The sequence below is a fragment of the Mytilus californianus genome, unplaced genomic scaffold, assembly GCF_021869535.1.
Source record: "Mytilus californianus isolate M0D057914Y unplaced genomic scaffold, xbMytCali1.0.p SCAF_10, whole genome shotgun sequence".
NCBI lineage: Eukaryota > Metazoa > Mollusca > Bivalvia > Mytilida > Mytilidae > Mytilus > Mytilus californianus.
Window position 1 is genome coordinate 64,477,126 of NW_026262582.1, and position 13,648 is coordinate 64,490,773.

Genomic DNA, 13,648 nt, shown 5'->3' on the forward strand with positions numbered 1-13,648 from the left:
CATTCCATTTTGTAATAATGTGTGCTCAACTCAATAACTCTAGCATGAAAATGTTTAATAAAATTTCTGATATTGTGCCTAGTTTTATTTCAATGAGTATAATGGGAAAAAAATAATTTCATTTTCTCTTGTGAAGAATATGACTTTTTGATGATTATTGTTAATGGCATTAGTGAGATGTATAATTACTGAAAAAATATTAACAATTGTGTATGAAATGTTGATTTTACATGTATATCTTATCTTTGATATAACATAATATATGTATAAAATAGAGTCAAGCGGCATTTCTTCTAAATATAATGATTTTATGCTAATTTAAAGGGGAGGTATGGCGTCTAACATTTTAATATTTTTTTTGTAAATGTAACATATGTGTATTGTTTATTGTTTATTTGTGTTTGTATTTAGTAGCAAACCGACTGTTTGGATTTTATACTAATAAAATATCTTATCTTATGTTATCAATACTGCCGACAATGATCAGGCGTGAGTTAAGGCACAGAAAAAAAATATACATTAAGAATATGGAAAATGTAGTGAGGGGAATGATATGCTTTTGGTATGAGGGATATTACTGAGGGGTACAAAAAGTGGGGATGTGGGTTATAGGGTGTAAAAATGGAAATGTAGGAATGTAGGATATAAGGGATTTGGGGAAAAGAAGGAAAAAATGGGAAGAGGAAAAAAACAGAAAAAAAACGAGATTTGGGAAATGAGAACCCCCGTGCCACTCCCCTCAGCAATGTAACAGATGTCACAGCAGCACAAAAACATCCAGAGATCATATCCGTTCCGTTCAATACTACGTAACACTACACTCAATATGACATTTTATCTTACCTCCTATATATTTCTAGGAATATGATTGGTTAAAAGCAACCACATGGAGACCGTGTATATTCCGTATTGGGTTAGTAGGCGGGGCTTATTTCAATACACGGTTAGTAGTGGTGTTACGTCCCTTCATGAAAACAACACGGTGTTGAGGAAAAATCTTAAAGGTTTCAACAGATGAAGAAATTAATGATGAACGATTGAAATAAATTCATAAAACACATTTAAAGCTAACAAATTGTTATTGTTGGTATTTGTTTTTGTATAGACCAATGGAAGTAGGTTCTTAATACTAACGGTATTGAAGACTTAATCACTTTCATAGGCCACTAGTCTAAACACCACATGTTAAGATAGTCGGTAATAAAAATTCGGTACATAGTGTGCTAGTGACCTAATACGATATATATGGGGTCTCACCCCATATGTCATTTACTGACCCCATATATATCGTATTAGGTCACTAGCACACTATGTATTGTAACTAATAATATTAAGTGTAGTATTGCAGAGCATGCAAGGAACGGATATGAACTCTGCACCGGAGATTGAAAAATATCGACTGTATCAAAGGAATATGAAGATGATACAAGACAAGACAAACTAGTTTAAACCCGCCACATTCTGTATAAGCCAAGTCAGCAGCCTGTAATTCAGTGGTTGTAGTTTGTTGCTGTATATCATATTTGTTTTTTGTTTATTGTTTTGTACATAAATCTGGCCGTTAGTTTTCTCGTGTGAATTGGTTTACATTTTGCATTTCAGGGCATTATAGCTGATTATGTGGTATGGGTTTTGCTCATTGTTGAAGGCCGTATGGTGACATATAGTTGTCAATTTCTATGTCATTTGGTTCCTGGTGGAGAGTTGTCTCATTGGCGATCATACCACATCCTCTTATTTTTATAAGACAACGCAACAAACCCTCCCATTTTTTTCCATTCAAGCGTAAGGACTAAGTCTAGTTAAAGTGAAAGAAAAGAGGACGTAGGTTATTGGTCAATCAAATATTCATTTGGAGTGCTCGCTAGCGAAGTCGAGCGCTCATCAGCGATTGCGATCAAAATTAAAGTTGTTTCTTTGCTTTTGAGAGTTTAAGGAAAAAACTTGAGAAATTTTCTGTAAAGATTTGTATCTTTTTGGCATACTTCAGGCGCCATTCCAGAATTTGATGTTAAGAAGGCGCTCCTGAGAATTAGGAATTAGAGGACCTTATTTTGATGCAAAATTGGCTTTAAATTAGTTTCATTACGTTTTGCGTCGGGTGTGCCCCTGCCTGAATCCGCATCTATAGTTGAGGGTGTTCAACTCCTTGTCAGCGAGTGAGAAATAAAATATTTGTTTTAATATAAAAATTAGAAGATATACAAGTAGTATGATTGCCAATGTGACAACTTTCCATCAGAGAAATAATGGCGAAGAAGTCAGTAAGCATTCATTTAACTGTATGTGATGTTATACTAATGTCCCATGTTAGAGGAATTGTTCATATTGGGCACACCACATACATTTCTGTGTACGTTAGCCGGTAGCCTGTACTACAGGAGTTGTCTACACTGTAAAAGTCGTGCTTAGAAATTAAACACATGTTTAGATCTAAACGTGTTTAGGATTGTGTTTAATTTCTAAACTCATTTCTCAGTAAGCACATAATATCTAAACATGTCTTGAATTTAAACACTTTTAATGTGTTTAAAAATGAAAGTGTTTAGAAATTAAACACTTATTTCTAAGCTAAACACGATTCTAAACACAATCCTAAACACATTGTACTGAGACACATTTAGATCTGAACATGTAAAAAAAAAGTGCACACAAGATGTGCTTAGAAATGTGTTTAGGATCTAAACACCATTTTTACAGTGTATATAATATACATGTATACATGTATACAAAACCACTCACTAGTTCTGTATCAAGATATTGTTTATAGCAAGATGCAAAATTCATTGATATTGTGTGTGAAAGAAGACACTTTACCACACACCGTCCAATAAGTTTGTGAGCTTAGTTACATAGGTACTTTATTTAGGTGGTGACAGAAATTTTGCTCTTGACCTCCGGCAGTATTTCGGCCTCATACTATTTGTTAGAATTTGCAACCCTTAATATTGTTTAGTTTGAAATCTGACATTGATCATGAGCCGTCCCAAATTTTTTTCAACTAAGCTAAATTATGTTGACCAGTTTTCAAATTTTGAACTTGATCACATATCATTCATCACCCTTTTGTTTTCACTAGCAATCCTTTTGATGTCCTCGTTGAAACTTACTTTTGACCGCATAATCCACTTATGATTTATATGTTATATACATTAAATTTAGCTTTTCCTAATTAATACATGTACTGTGTACCTGTTTATATCTCTTTCATTTGGAGACATTTGAAATGCCATGTCCCTTATGTCTTAGTTTTAAGCGGTGATTGGAAACTATGCCCTTAATTAGGTCTTTCCACTTTTCTGTGGAAAGACCTATTGGTTTTCTTCTAATTAGGTCTTCTGATTATTATTATTATTTTTTTCTTCTTCCGCCACTTTTTTCTGACGGTGCTTTTTTGTTTCGCAAGATGTTGCTTAGATTTTTTGCATATGATATCAAACAGTTATTACGATTTTGAAACTGACCCTGTTAAGCCGAACACTTTTTATTGTAAGAGTTATCTCCCCAAACACTGTTTTTCTTGTGTACAAATCTCCTTCGCAACCGTTAAAGATTACGACAAAATTATTTCACCAATTTGCTTGTTATATCTTCAGGATCTTAAAAATAATTTTGACCGAAGCGGTCCGGAGACTACATATGGGAGTTATTTCCCCTTTTGTATTTTTAATAAGAAAAATGTAGTTGTAGCTTGTAAACCACAAGTGATAAAGACCTAGCGTCTTTTGATTTGAGATCCTTGGTCCAAAAAAAAGATAATAGGGTCAAGGTCAAAGGTCAAGGTCATTTCTTAATTTGGATTTTGGCTTATTTTCACCACTTTTCAAACACGATATAAGATATCGACAACATATTTTTACTTAATTGCAAGTTGCGACATGTCGTAACACATACATATTGGTTAAAAGGGTGCGCTTACATCAAATTAGAGTTTTCTCCCCTCTTTATTCAAAAATATGCATATGGTGATATAACTCATGAACCAAATATAATTAAGATCTAGGTTCTTTTGATTTGAGGTCCTTGGTTGATGACCTTGAAATTAAGCCCAAGGTCATAGATAAAATTGACGTTCTAGATTTTGACCTTTGCTTTTACCTCATTTGTATACATGATAAAGCCATGGGACTTTTTGCATTTAGTTGCAAGCCAAAAAAAGGAACCGGAAGTGACCCTGTGTAAACCGGAAGTAGCTATTTTTTTGTACTTTTTGAATGTAAAAGTATATAGAACCATATATTTTTGGAATCAGTGTCAATTAAACAGTTAGTTAATACCGGAAGTAACCTTTTTCAAACCGGAAGTAATAAATTATTTCCCTTATTTAAAAAATATTGTATAGAAACCATATATTTTTGGAATCAGCGTACTGTAAGCTATCATTTGACGCTGTTAATGACATTTTAAACCGAATTTTTACTATTTTCATATCAAAATACTTGTTTTTTTGTGGAAAGACCTTCAATTGTTCTCTGAACAATTGGTTTTTAATTTCAATTTGTTTTTCTTATCTTAGGAAAGTTCAATATTTCACTTCCAGCATGTTTAGGATGTCAGACGCCCAAATAGAGATTCAAATTCATGATCAGAACAAATTATAACAGGAAAAGGGAAATAAGGGATTGGATTTTATCGTGAAATAAGAAGATGGTAGAATCCTTTGATTTTCAAGCGGTGGAGGAACAGAATGGAACAATATTGATTTAAATTTGGTTAGTTTTTAATAAAGATATATCATTACACATTATTACACATTACAAAATAACCTTGTTTTTTATAGCACTGCAAAATCATGCAGTGGCGGATCCAGAAATTTTCATAAGTAGGGGCCCACTGACTGCCTAAGAGGGGGCCCGCTCCAGTCATGCTACAGTGATTCCCTATATAATCAACCAAATTTTTTCCACAAAAGGGGGGGCCCGGGCCCCCTGCCCCCCCTCCTAAATTCGCCTCTGTCATGGTTGTCATACTTATACTGAAAGAAATACTTAATCGACTACACTGTTTTCTAAGCTAAACACGGTTCTAAACACAATCCTAAACACATTGTACTGAGACACATTTAGATCTAAACATGTAAAAAAAAGTTCACAAAAGATGTGCTTAGAAATGTGTTTAGGATCTAAACACCATTTTTACAGTGTAATGATGTTAGATTAAATTCGGTAGTAAGTTTTCTCTATTGATCTGTTTGACATTTTATTATTCCGGGGCCGTTTATAGGTATATATATGGTATGGGTTTTGCTCATTTTTGAAGGTGATCTGTAGTTGTTAGGAGGTTTGCACATTGTTGAAGGGCATACGGTGATCTGTAAATGTATGCGTTTTGCTCATTGTTGAAGGGCGTACGGTGATCTGCAATTGAATACTTTCTTGCCATTTGCAATTGGTCTTTTGTTGATAGTTGTCTCAATTGCACTCATACGTCATCTCTTGATTTGAATATCGAAAACTGCGTATTCACAGTTGTGTATTCCTAATATGACGATTATAAGTAAGGGAACGACCATTCGATTTTCTAGAGGGGGTGGAAGGGGAGGGGCTGGAGGATTTTTGAAATAAATATCCTGGCCTTGTAAAAGCTGAAAGTATTTAACCTTGCATACAGGAAAAAGATGTGTACAAAAGTGAAAATAAATTTTTGCGCGGAAAACAAATAAGCATGCGAACCAACAGATGAAAATGAATAGCCAATCCGTAAAGAATCCTCCTGTTCCCCCCTAAAATCAAATGGTCGTCCCCTAATATTTATATCGACAAGAGATATTTTGTATATATCTGATATTAGGTGGGGAAAAACATTCATTTATTTGAGATATTGAAAATTACACAGATATTCTTATGCGACATCTGTCAGGAGCTTACTGTTCAGTAGTTGTCGTTGGTTCATGTCTGCCATATTTGTTTTTTTAAATTGTTTTTGTTCTGAATTAGAGGCCGTTAGTTTTTTCGTTTGAATTGTTCCACATTTTTCATGTCAGAACCTTTTATAATCGACTAAATGTTATGGGTTTCTCGTGGTTGAAGACAGTACGGTGGCCTAATGTTCCTTATATCCACTTTTGAACTCTGGTTGATAGTTGTTTCATTTAAAATCATACTATATCTCCTGATTTTTACATTCCATTTTTATCATTAGAACTCCGAGTCTTCTTGGCCTTTGCTAGTCTTGTATGCTTTTTTAATTTTAGTTCATTTATATGTTTTGGAGTTTAGTGTGACGTCACGTCCATTTTCATTAAACTAGTACACAATTTTGTTTAGGGGCCATCTGAAGCCCGCCTCCGGGTGCGGGATTTTCTCGCTGTGTTGACGACCCATTGGTAGCCGTCGGCTCTTTTCTCGCTGTGTTGACGACCCATTGGTGGCCGTCGGATCTTTTCTGTTCTTTGGTCGGGTTGTTGTCTCTTTGACACATTCCCCATTTCGATTCTCAATTTTATTCTTGTCCCTTCATCCTTATCGAGCATTGTTAGAACCTACCTAATTATTTTGTTATTGACCTGGAAACGTAGGCATATTTCGAAATGGGCGTAACTTTGATTTCAATACTTGTATTTGTATTTGTAAGTACTCCACTTGTCAAAAATCCGCTGCTCATCCTGGTAGAAAGTCGAAAAAATAATGATCGTTCTGAATAGGCATGTAATATTTGCCTGTTGGGAATCATTTAAAACTAAATGAAGGTTTGCAATCTTGATAGTTTCCTTATTTGTCACATCATAGTAACAATACGGTAAGGCTTGAAGATATTCCAAGATTGCAATTTCTGCTTCAAAGAAAAGATATTTAAGTACAAAAATGTAGTATAGAAACATCGATTTTGCATTTGTATTAAACTGTTCAATTTCATAATAAACATGTAGCTTGTTTTAACAGGTTGGGAACCCCCAACCATCCACATGAAAGATATATTACTTAAATAAGGGACTGTCCCTCAGACAAGGGATTATTTGGTTGTTGTAGAAAAGAAAAAAGAAAAAAAAAACAGTAGCCTTTCTTATATACTTAAAGGGGGACAATTCATTTTATTTCGACAACTTAGCTAAAAGAGAGGCCCTCTTATTTTCAATAATATAGAAGATTGATGTCCACGAATATCATGAATTTCATGGATATGTTTTGTCAATTCAATACCAAATCAAATCAAATATTTTATTATTCCAATCAGGGTCCCACAGGGGGCATTTACAATTAACAAGTATGAAAATATAAGCAACAAACATGAGACATTGTACAGTATATAACGTGACAGATATTATAATAGACAAATGAAAATAGCATTGATGGAAAAAATACATTAAAAGAACTCTTGAGTATTTTTTTTAATTCTTTTTTAATACCAGATAGACGTAAAAAATAAAGAAACGAGGAACCGTGTATATTTAATATTCGGTCAGTGGGCGTGTTTTATTTTAATACACGGTTATAAGTGGTGTTATGTTTTTTTTTATTAAAAGAAGAGTAAGTATATTTCTTTTCGTTTGACTTTAAGGATTTTCTTTAATACGATTATACTACCTATGTGTTCAAAACTGGTTAGAGCATTTGTAAAACGGGTTCTTGTTATTGATTTAGATATATTGATAATATATGCACGTGCAATTCTTTTGCGATGTAAAGGGTGGGTTCCATCATATTATATAAAGAAATTGTTGAGCTGTCAGTTCATCGAAGAAGCTCACAATAACTACAACGTACAGTTTGCCGTTTATTTTCATATTTATGATAATGGATCATATAGAGTTTATGTTCATTTACTAGGCATAAAATGATGTGTTGGACAATTTGTTGTATGAAAATGTCAATTTGAATATTGTTATTAATTATATAAGATTGATATGTTATAAATCATTATATGCAAGACAAAAATTGTTTATTTTAATTTATATTTAGGAATTTAGTAAAGACATAATTTAAATTCGGACGAGCATGGCGAGGGAGAATTTAAGGTTCCTTTAAAAAAACGGTGTTGCTTCTCAAAGTTTCGTACATACATTATAAACAGACATAACTATAATAAAAGTTCCATGCTTTTAGCAAAACATGTCTTATTTACGCTGATTTTCTCAATGTAAATAATTGACTGTTCTATTTAATGTGGTGATAAAATTGGGATATCAAGATCTACAACTACGTCTAGATCCCCCATATTAAGTAGTCGGTAAGATAAATTCGTTACACAGCTCGCTCTCGCCCAAGATGGAATTTACCGACCCTTTACGTTTAATGTAGTAAAGCAACCGAAATTAATTGATTTTTTTTTACACAATTTCATAGAAATAACCGTCAAATACCAAACAAAATCTTGAAATGGTTATATATATGCCCATTTCAGTCTTCCCATGTCTTTGGGTCTTTTTTATTCACTTTCTGATTTTGGATGTTAATCAAATTTCGCGCACTAAGGTAAAACTTAATAGGGTTTCGTTCAAGTAAATTTATGTTTGACCAACACTTAAGTTTAAATAATTCTATCGACCCGCGTAAGTAGTCAAGGTAGTTCAACAATCTGTAATAGTATACAACTTAGACTGTAGTTATTTTCACAAATTTCACATATCTGGCAAAAAATGAAAACTGCACTTCGCCTGGGCGGGAAATTTCAACCATTTCGGAAATTTTCCAAACCAAGCAAATGTTATTAATTAAGTATCGCATTATGTTATGATACTTTATGAATAAAAGGGGGTGAGTGGTAAACGTTAACGAGACAGCAAACACACAACAAAATATTCAAATCACTTTTATAGGTATTTGGCCCAATGTGATCATTTGAATGAAAACCTATTGAAGTTTCAGAACGGAAAAGAGTCGATGCGACACCAAATTGATCTAGTAATGTATAGCCAAATATTCAAGGAATGGCTCAAGATAAGTATGTTTTATTGTAACTCACACAGGGACCAAAGGTGAAATACGTAATTGATGTGTTTCGTTTTTATTGGTACTTAGTATGTATACATCATGTGACATTCATCTAGACGATATCATGTGACGTATTTATTCCTTGTTATGACGGTTGATACTTATTTTAAGATTTGGTTCAGGTAAGATTACGATTTTAAATTAATATTACGTATACATTTTAGATATATTGCTTTTGAAAGAAAATATAAATATTTCATAAAAGCTTTCATCGAGTTCTAAATATATGATTTAAATTGATTTCAAAATATTTATAACAACGGGTTTATTTAACATCATATTTATAAAAACCTGTATAGTCATGTCTCTGAGGGTCATGTATTGACTACTAGTATTGTACGTATTGAAATAAAAATAAAACGAAATAAAATCAATTGCTGATTTGATAATTATTTTAAAGTCAGTAATTGATTTTATTTGAGCCGATATATATGATATCATTAGATTTTTGTTTATAGTACAACTGTTTCAATTTCTAATTCTAAACCATATCGATGTATATATATATATATATATATATAAAAAACATTCATTTATTTGAGATATTGAAAATTACACAGATATTCTTATGCGACATCTGTCAGGGGCATATTCTTCAGTAGTTGTCGTTGGTTCATGTCTGCCATATTTGTTTTTCGTAAATTGTTTTTGTTCTGAATTAGAGGCCGTTAGTTTTTTCGTTTGAATTGTTTCACATTTTTCTTTCATGTCAGAACCTTTTATAATCGACTAAACGTTATGGGTTTCTCGTGGTTGAAGACAGTACGGGGACCTATAATTCCTTTTATCCACTTATTTGAACTCTGGTGGATAGTTGTTGCATTTAAAATCATACTATATCTCCTTATTTTTACATTCCATTTTTTATCATTAGAACTCCGAATCTTCTTGGTCTTTGCTAGTCTTGTATGCTTTTTAATTTTAGTTCATTTATATGTTTTGGAGTTTAGTGTGACGTCACGTCCAGTTTCATTTAACTAGTATAGTCGGTTAAAGAGCTCACCAGAGCTCATGTTTTTTGTCTGTTACATTGTATAATGTATATATATGCCGACTCTAAATAAAATTTACTTACTTACTAACTTACTTAGTACACATTTTTGTTTAGGGGCCAGCTGAAGCCCGCCTCCGGGTGCGGGATTTTCTCGCTGTGTTGAAGACCCTTTGGTGGCCGTCGGCTTATTTCTGCTCTTTGGTCGAGTAGTTGTTTCTTTGACACATTCCCCATTTCGATTCTCGATTTTATTCTTGTCCCTTCATCCTAATCGAGCATTGTTAGAACTTATCTAATTATTTTATTATTGACCTGGAAACGTAGGCATATTTCGAAATGGGCGTAACTTTGATTTCAATACTTGTATTTGTAAGTACTCCACTTGTCAAAAATCAGCTGCTCATCCTGGTGGAAAGTCGAAAAAATAATGATCGTGCTGAATAGGCATGTAATATTTGCCTGTTGGGAATCATTTAAAACTAAATGAAGGTTTGCAATCTTAATATTTTCCTCATTTGTCACATCTAAGTAACAATAAGGCTTGAAAAATATTCCAAGATTGTGTTTTCTGTTTCAAAGAAAAGATATTTAAGTACAAAAATGTAGTATAGAAACATTGATTTTGCATTTGTATTAAACTGTTCAATTTCATAATAAACATGTGTAGCTTGTTTTAACAGGTTGGGAACCCCCAACCATTCAAATGAAAGATATCCCTTAAATAAGGGACTGCCCCTCAGACAAGGGATTATTTCGCTGTTGTAGAAAAAAAAACACCAAAAAAACATAGTCTTTCTTACTTAAAGGGAGACAATTCATTTTATTTCGACAACTTATCTAAAAGAGAGGTCCTCTTATTTTCAATAATATAGAAGATTGATGTCCACGCATATCATAAATTTCATGGATATGTTTTGTCAATTCAATACTAAATCAAATCAAATCAAATCAAATATTTTATTATTCCAATCATGGTCCCACAGGGGGCATTTACAATTAACAATTATGATAGTATAAGCAACAAACATGAGACATTGTACAGTATATAACGTGACAGATATTATAATAGACCAATGAAAATAGCATTAATAACAAAAATACATTATTAAAGTACTCTTGAGTATTTTTAAAAAAAAATCTTTTAATACCAGATAGACGCAAAAAATAAAGAAACGAGGAACCGTGTATATTTAATATTCGGTCAGTGGGCGTGTTTTATTTTAATACAAGGTTATAAGTGGTGTTATGTTTTTTTTTATTAGAAGTAGAGTAAGTATATTTCTTTTCGCTTGACTTTAGGGATTTTCTTTAATACGATTATACTACCTATGTGTTCAAAACTGGTTAGAGCATTTGTAAAACGGGTTCTTGTTATTGATTTAGATATATTGATAATATATGCACGTGCAATTCTTTTGCGATGTAAAGGGTGGGTTCCATTATATTATATAAAGAAATTGTTGAGCTGTCAGTTCATCGAAGAAGCTCACAATAACTACAACGTACAGTTTGCCGGTTATTTTCATATTTATGATAATGGATCATATAGAGTTTATGTTCATTTACTAGGCATAAAATGATGTGTTGTACAATTTGTTGTATGAAAATGTCAATTTGAATATTGTTATTAATTATATAAGATTGATATGTTATAAATCATTATTTGCAGGAAAAAAGAGTTTATTTTTATTTATATTTATGAATTTAGTAAAGACATAATCTAAATTCGGACGAGCATGGCGAGGGAGAATTTAAGGTTCCTTTAAAAAAAACGGTGTTGGTTCTAAAAGTTTCGTCATACATTATAAACAGACATACATGTAGCTATAATAAAAGTTCCATGCTTTTAGCAAAACATGTCTTAGAGACGCTGATTTTCCCAATGTAAATAATTGACTGTTCTATTTAATGTGGTGATAAAATTGTGATATCAAGATCTACAACTACGTCTAGATCCCCCATATTAAGTAGTCGGTAAGATAAATTCGTTACACAGCTCGCTCTCGACTAATATGGAATTTACCGACCCTTTATATATCATAATTGCATGATCATCAGCACACTCTATCTTATATTTTATATACATGTTTATACGGCTCTGTATACAAAAGTTTGGTTGAACGAATCAATCTAAGAACGTGCAGCTTTACATAGACTTAGTCATAGTATTGTTTTCATGCAAAACCAATGTTGGTTTATTGAAGTAACTTTACCACAGATGGCGAAATACAGAGAGTGACAAGAAGTGTTTTAGTAGTGCGTTTTAGTATTCCTTTAATGAGGGTCTGGATGGGGTTTGCAGAATAGAGAATAATGGGCAAAAAGTGCAGATTAAAGGGCAAAAAAAAATAAAGAATAGAGAACAATAGACCAAAAAAATAAAGAATAGAGAATAATGGGCATAATTTATAAAGAATAGAGAATAATGGGCATAATTTATAAAGAATAGAGAATAATGGGCATAATTTATAAAGAATAGAGAAATACGACTTGAAAATTACAGAATTGAAGGACCCCCCCCCCTCCCCCCATCCAGACCCTCCTTAATCCCAAAAACAAAAGAGTCATGATAATTATTTACATTATGAATAAGACATCCAAAGGTCTGTTAGGTATTATCTGTCCAGTTCATACCGGACCAGATATATTTCTTATAAGAAATCGTTAATAATAAGTTGACCTATAGTTGTTAACTACTATGTCAATTGGTCTCTGGTGGAGAGTTGTACCATTGGCAATTATACCACTTCTTCTCATTTTTATATTCTTTCGTTTCGTTGATAATATGTCTTTATACATATTTTGTTCACTGATCAAAGTTCTGGGTTCTTTACGTTTAATGTAGTAAAGCCACCGAAATTAATGGATTTTTTTATGCGCAGTTTAGAGAAATTCTATAGTTACACAATTTCATACAAATAACCGTCAAATACCAAAAAAATCTTGAAATGGTTATATATATGCCCATTTCAGTCTTCCCATGTCTTTGGGTTTTTTTTATTCACTTTCTGATTTTGGATGTTAATCAAATTTCGCGCACTAAGGAAAGAAGTTAATGTGGGTTTGGTAAAACTTAATAGGGTTTCGTTCAAGTAAATTTATGTTTGACCAACACTTAAGTTTAAATAATTCTATCGACCCGCGTAAGTAGTCAAGGTAGTTCAACAATCTGTAATAGTATACAACCTAGACTGTAGTTATTTTCACAAATTTCACATATCTGGCAAAAAATGAAAACTGCACTTCGCCTGGCCGGGAAATTTCAACCATTTCGGAAATTTTCCAAACCAAGCAAATTTTATTAATTAAGTATCGCATTATGTTATGATACTTTATGAATAAAAGGGGATGAGTGGTAAACGTTAACGAGACAGCAAACACACAACAAAATATTCAAATCACTTTTATAGGTATTTGGCCCAATGTGATCATTGACAAAGAACTGGAATGCTACCCAAGTTGAATATATGGTGACCCACGAGAACAGCATTATCACTATTGAAATTCTGTTTAATACCATGATTGTTCAATGTCATTAACTTAAATGGAGACAGACATTTGACCTGAAAGACATGAAAGGTGGTGTTGGAGTGCAAAATCAAAAACTAACTGACTATGATATATGGTTAAAGAATGAATACCAATTACATGGGTCAACATGGTCAAGGACGAGTTGTTATAAAATAACAATATGGCAGAGAAGTGGTTTCAAGTTTCATATAAA